Below are 7,500 nucleotides of genomic sequence, written 5' to 3'. Positions count from 1 at the left end.
TGTAGGGTACGCCCGGTCCTTTCGTTGGTTAGTCCAAACTGCTAGGCTTCCCAATTAGTTGAACTGATGGATAGTATACGACAGGTCGGTCTGCCGGCGATAGACCTCTCTATCTTAGAGTGTTTTTCGGTCCTCCTTTGGGCCTCCACCCACAACTCTAGCAGACAGCCGGCTCTGTTGGGGCTGGATGGATGCTTGCCATTCTCTCCCTTCCATTTGAACACTCCTTCCCGAGGAAGACGAGGTTAGGATAGTGAGCTACCGCCCTTCCCTCCTCCTTCCTCCATACTTTCTCTCTTTCTCAATCAATGCCGGTCCACTGCCACACTACTCTGCCTGCTATAGCCGTCAGTTTAGACCTGGTATCCTCTCTATCTCATAGATTGAAGTCAGGGTCAGAGTACCTAAAGCCGGTTGCCTGCCGACTGCCGTGGGCCGCCGACGTGCCGGTGATATGCCATCATCCTGAGGTTCGCCCTTTTTCCACCACATAGACTAATGGCTGGGAGGGGTTCCCCCTCATTTGGAGATTCACCGGCGCCCGGCGCGCTTCCGTCATGCCGGCGTGCAGCCGGTGCCACTTAATCATATTAAATTAGTGGACTGACACCTCTCCTCTGCTGGCAATGCGCCAGCATTGTCTATTGTATAGCTATATAAGATAGCCAGTACATTTATGGTATAGTACATTCCCTAGTAAAAAAACTATGGTGTATAGTTATGCAACAAACATTTCTAGCATACTCTGTGCATCAATGCGCAGTCCCTTGCCGGGACCTACCTGAATTCGGGATATCTACTCTCCTTTTCCCTTAAGCTGAATGAACTCAGCTCTCTCCCTCTCACCATTACTAATACTCTGGAGGAAGCACAAGCGGTGCGATTATCCATTTTGGATATCCCTTACCCCTCCTTAGGGCGTTCTCAAGAGGGCCCTAGAAGTAGTTATGGTGTAAGGTCGCGGCAATTGGCTGGGCGGGATGCACATGTATGTGTCTTTTCTGCTTTATTTCCAGCTTACCTATCCTAAGCTTACACTTGGAAAGGAATCTTATATTGAAATTGAAATTAATTTAACTAATCTAAGATTACTTCAAGTCAATGATATAGACTTCTGTAGACTCAAGTACCCCATTCTTCTTTACAGGAAGAATATATCCGGTGTGAGAGCGCCTTCTGCAGCGTTCGGCACCCGGACTTCTGTGGCCACCTTGCGTGCCGAAACCCACGCTAGCTGTTCCGTTTCCCAGGGAACTCTCCGGTATTGGGATCTACAGGTCTGCACCGTCTGTAATGACCTGCTCAACGAGGCGTTCGAGGACCCCTCCCCCCCCACCCCGTCTGCGGAGGCCAGGGACATCGCTCGCGAGAAAGTACGCAAATGGGTGCGTGGTTTCCAGAAGAATGCCACAGGGCTCTATCTCCCTAGTGAGAAGATGAGAGCTTTGCTCTTCCCTAAAGCATCTGTGGATGCTGTCATCCCTAAACCGGAGATCCCCTGCGTCCAACTGACGGTCGAACCGGACGTATCGGACGCACTTCAAGAATTCCATCTTGACGATGTGGAACGGATGTCGAAAGTGTCGGACACCACCGAAAGGACTCTAATGGCCGAGGGTCCAGAAGAGGAGGAGCCTAGGGAGGCTCCTGACTCTGAGGGTGAAAGCACACCTGCCCCCTCTATCACTTCCGTTGCTGTTTTGGAACCCGGCCCCTCTACCTCTTTCACTCCTACACCTGCGAGAGTGGACACCCCTGTGGATAACTTCCAAGCTTTGGTGGCGATCCTGGACGAGAGGATTCGCCATAGGGACGAGGATTTCAAGAGGGAAATCCTACGCCTGTCCAAACAGACACCGAGGAAGATCACCGTGAAGGATATTCCCTCATGCTCAGTGACGAAGCCATGGGGGCATGCAGAATACATGCCGATCACAAGCGGACGTATTTTCGTCAATGATAAGCTAGGCACCATCCCCCTTGAAGAGGTGGAGTTTTTGCCTAGCTTCGAAGCTTATCCGGGCTGGTACATCCGTCTCAAGTCCAAGCCAGTTTCCAAGGAGGAAACTGAGCCTAAGGAGCTTAATGTTTTCGACCATGCTAAGGCTCAATCTCTTCTGGCCGGCTCCCTGAAGAGTAAGGGCTACACCAACTCCAAGGTGCCGGCCCTCAGCAAGAAACACCCGTCTTTTCTTGCTCCTGCCACCATGGTCTTCCCCTTTGCAGAGAAATCCCTGCTGGCAGTGATGAAGGCGATGGAGGAAGGGAAACCCTGCCCAACATTGGAGCAATGTAGGCCCCTCTCCCTCGCCCTCCCTCCCGACGACAAGAACTGGAAAGATATCCAGTTAACTTTCTCTGTGGGAAAGTTGGAGGCTGACATCGCTGGACTGCAGTTCAATGAGAACCTCCCCAAGCTCTGATTACCTTCTGCGTCGGGAGCTGGACACGAAAGAGAGGCTGGCTGCCTCCCTCTCCCTCCAAGTCCAGATGGAAACGATGGCCGGGGACACAAGGACCCCAGGCTTCTACATGGTCTTGGCTAAAACTCATCTTGCCACCCTTACAAAGGATTTCTATAGCTTCATCAGGGCCTGGAGAGCATGTAGAGAGCTCGTGTTTGCGGATGACACCGTAAAATATGAACCCCGGAAACTGATTTCCTCCAACATCTGGGGGAAAGATCTCTTCCCTAACGGCCTCGTGAAAGAGATCGTTGACAGAGCTGCCACGGAGAATCGGAACCTTCTCCATAAGTGGGGCGTGTCGAAGAAGAGGAAATCTTCTCATTATGAGGGCCCCCAACCTAAGAAGAAGGCCAACAACCCCAGACACCTGCAGTGTCAGGCTAAGCGCCAGTTTGCGGCACCCGCTGCTCCCCAGTTGTTGGCTGAGCCCCAACAAACCTTTCAGTTGATACCCCCAGCCTGTAGTGGCTCTCACCAGTCTTCACGCCAGCCAACCTTTCGTCCCAAAGGTGGAGGCGCAGCCAGAGACTTCTCTCGACATCCCTCCGGAGGAAGAGGAGGGCGGGGAGCAGGCGGCCGAGGGGGTAAACCCTCGGGAAACCAGAAGCAATGAAATGCTTCCATTGGGAGGAAGACTCTGCCTCTTCCAGGATCATTGGACCTTCGATCCTTGGGCTCTCACTATCATCAAGAACAGACTCAGGTGGAGCTGGGTGACACCAACCCCAGTCTTCCACCAATTCTTCCAACACTCCACCACCGTCCTGGAAGAATACGTTCAAGAACTTTTGAACAAGAAGGTGATCAAGAGGGTAAAGTCCACCAGGTTCCAAGGAAGACTATTCTCTGTTCCCAAGAAGGACTCCAACAAACTCAGAGTCATTCTGGACTTGTCTCCTCTCAAAAAGTTCATAGTGAAAAAACAAATTCAAAATGCTGACTCTTGAGCAAATAAGAGCCCTACTGCCTCAAAAGGCTTACACAGTCTCGATAGACATGGCGGACGCCTACTGGCACATTCCAATGAATCGCCAGACCTCCTCCTACCTAGGATTCAGGCTTCAAAGAAGACAGAACACCTTCAGAGCCATGCCCTTCGGGCTAAACATAGCCCCAAGAATATTGACGAAGCTCGCAGAGACGATCGTCCAACAGCTACGCTTACAAGGCGTTCAGGTGATGGCTTACCTGGACGATTGGCTGGTGTGGGTAGCATCCACAGAATAATGCCTGCAAGATTCCACGAAGGTGATCCAATTCTTGGAACATTTGGGCTAAAAGATCAACACCAAAAAGTCTCGACTTTCTCCAGCTCAGAAGTTCCAATGGCTAGGAATCCATTGGGACCTTCAGTCACACCGTCTTTCCATTCCCCTGAAAAAAAAAAAAGGAAATAGCGAGACCTGTCAAGAGACTCCTAAAATCCAAACGGATTTCAAGAAAACAACGGGAACGGGTGCTCGGCTCCCTTCAGTTCGCTTCAGTGACAGACCCAGAGCTAAGAGCACAGCTAAAGGATGCATCAGGAGTCTGGAGAAGATACGCATCAATCGCTCGAAGAGATCTCAAGAGATCTCTGCCGACTACACTTCGATCACTCCTAAAGCTATGGTCAGAGGTACCTTTTCAACCACCACCTCCATCGGTCTTTATCCACACGGATGCATTGTTAGAAGAATGGGGGTGGGGTCACTCCCACCAATGACAAGTTCAAGGAACATGGTCTCCTCTATTCAAGACGTTTCACATCAACATCTTGGAGGCCATGTTGGTCCTTCTCACTCTGAAGAGGCTGTCTCCACGTCCCTCAGTCACATCCGTCTGACTCTGGACAGCGACGTCGTGGTCAGATTTCTCTACCGTCAGGGCTCAAGATACACCCAACTCAATCAAATGTTGCTACCCATCTTCCGCTTGGTGGACAAGAAAAGATGGCACCTCTCAGCAGTTCACCTACAAGGATTCCACAACGTGACGGCGGATGCTCTATCCAGGACAACTCCGATAGAGTCAGAATGGTCCCTAGACGCAGACTCATTCTCTTTCATCTACCATCAAGTCTGGAACTGCAGATCGACCTCTTCGCAACGAGCGACAACAAAGGACTTCCTCGCTATGTGGCCCCATACGAAGACCCCGAACGGAAGCGGTGGATGCCATGTCCCAAGATTGGAACAGATAGACCAAATTTACCTGTTCCCTCCACCCAATCTTTTACTAAAAGTCCTCAACAAGCTGAGATCCTTCCGAGGAACAGCGGCCCCAGTGGCACCCAAGTGGCCCCGGAGCAACTGGTTCCTATTAATCCTGGAATTAAAACCCAAGCTAATTCCCCGGCCGGACCCAGTTCTATCCCAGCAAGTTCATTAGTCGACTGTCCTCGCTTTATCAAGGAAAACTCGAGACCTTCATCTCATGATTTTATCTCCCTAACCATCAAGGTTTGGGATCTCAAAGAAATGCTTAGACTTCTTAGAGGAATACAAAACAAAATCTACCAGAAGGCAATATGAGTCATCCTGGAAGAAGTGGGTGTCCTTTGTCAAGGCTAGAAATCCTATGAAAATTTCAATGGATTTTTATTTGTCCTTTTTCATTCACCTTCATGGACAAGGCTTGGCAGCCAACATGATTTCCACCTGCAAATCTGCCTTGGCAAGACCATTACTCTATGGCTTCTAGGTAGACCTTTCCAATGACATCTTTAACAAGCTGCCAAAGGCATGTGTTAGGCTCAGAACTGCACCCCCACTGAGACCCATTTCTTGGTCTCTAGACAAGGTGCTCCACTTTGCCTCAAGTTTGGAGAGTGCAACTTGCCCTCTGAAAGATTTGACTCAAAGAGTGATTTTCCTATTTGCTCTCGCCTCGGGAGCCCGAGTCAGTGAAATAGTGGCATTATCAAGAGAAGAGGGCCAGATCCAGTTTCCTGAAACAGGCGAGCTTACCCTCTTTCCTGACCCAACGTTTCTCGCTAAGAACGAGCTCTGCTCTCTGAAGGAAGATGTCTCTCTGTGTCCAGTGGAGAGTCTAAAGGCCTATCTTCGAAGAACTTCAGACTTTGGCGGAGGACAGCTCTTCAAAGGGAAAACATCGGGGTCCGACTTGTCACTCAAACAACTAAGGGCAAAGATCACCTACTTTATTCGCAGAGCGGATCCTGACAGTACACCCGCAGGTCACGATCCCAGAAAAGTCGCCTCTTCTCTGAACTTTTTCACAGGCTGGAAGTCTTCAAGAGTGTTTTTCAAACACTACGCGAAGCAGGTGCATGAACATAAACGATTTGTGGTAGCTGAAGGTAGTGTGGTAAAACCTGCTGCTTAGTGCTGCGTAGAACAGTGAGTTATTCAGGACCCTAACTCTAAGGGTGTCTGTGTTGACCCTAGTGTACAACATAGTGAAATCAATGCCTCCTCGGGACACTGCGGACTGTTCTTATACAAAGGTGAAGTCACAGAAACTAAAACACATGTGCCACATGTTCTTAACGTGAAGTGTATATAAGAAATTCTAGAAAGACTTTATAGTTATTACTGAACTAATGTGTGTAATGGCAAGTTTTCCTTTTCAATTCCACAGCCATTTTTCTATTAATGTCTTGAGCCTATGTTACTAATTGCATTCCATTACAATATATTTTTTAACTGCTGTATGCTAATTCTTATTTTGACTGGAAATAAAATTAGAATTAGCTCTACTCGTGCATCTTATTTCACCCTTACTTTGGAAATAAAATACTGTTTGAGAGTTTTACCTCCTCATGATATGATTGATACTCTGAACAATAATTATACTATTGTTTTTTCATTGATACGAACTCATCTAGACTACGGTAATTTGTTCCAACACGTTGTACTTACCTTCTTCTATCTGGCCCTGGGACTGGCAGGTATCTCTGATGCTAGGTGAGTTCCTCTATCAAGTAACTTCAAGATTCTCCTTACGTCCAGTAGGACTCTTCCTGCCTGGGGGCCAGGAAGCCGGATCATAGTATATGTTTCTCTGAAGTTACATGTAACGGAAATGTCATAGGTCTCTGTGGTCATCAGACCAAAGGAATATTGTCTAGAAGTCGGAAGGCACTACAAAAGGGAAAAATTCCAAGATACATTAATTCTCTGGCACACTTCCATCAGGACGACATGGCCTGAGCCCCAAAAAACGGATTTTGAGCGAAGCGAAAAATCTATTTTTGGGTGAGATAGCCCTGTCGTCCTAATGGACCCACCCTTGTTCTCTTTCAAGCCTTGACTGGCCCCTCCCATCTTATTGTATCATGGAGGCTGGCCTAGATGCGGGAAGGAATGAGGAAGGCGCGCAACGGTGACGTCAACCAAGATAGCGGCCAAACATGGCGGCGGTTATGACGTCACTGAGTACCGTAACAGTAACGGAGGAGGAGAACTTAGTAACGGCTCCTCCCATAACTTACACACTTCCCCCTTGAAAACGTAAACGCTATGTGGGGTGCATATAGCTATGTGGCGTGTCAAGCATACGTCCCCTGTTATTATACAATATCCTAAAGGGAAACCTTATGGGTACTCACGCCAGAAGTTAGAATTCTGTGAAACCATTAGTTTAATTCTCTGGGAATATCTACTGTAGTCAAATATACCCTAAGGAAGCTACTGAAGGAACCTTCCATCAGGACGACATGGCCTGAGCCAAAAAAAAAAGAAATAGATATATATTTATATATATATACATATATATATATATATATATGCATATATGTATCTATATACCGTATATATATATATATATATATAACAAGACTAGTGATGGTTTCTCTGTATGGACGACTAATGGTGGTGACTTGATCTAACGTTACCAGTGTTTTGGACTTCATGCAAGGGTTCAACCAGTTATATATATATATATATATATAAATATATATATATATATATATATATATAAATATATATATATATATATATATGCATACATGTTTCTATATACCGTATATATATATATATATATAATAAATATTATATATATATATATATAACAAGACTAGTGATGGTTT

Source organism: Palaemon carinicauda, chromosome 17, assembly GCF_036898095.1.
Source record: "Palaemon carinicauda isolate YSFRI2023 chromosome 17, ASM3689809v2, whole genome shotgun sequence".
Classification (NCBI taxonomy): domain Eukaryota; kingdom Metazoa; phylum Arthropoda; class Malacostraca; order Decapoda; family Palaemonidae; genus Palaemon; species Palaemon carinicauda.
Note: the sequence above shows the minus strand (reverse complement) of the source record.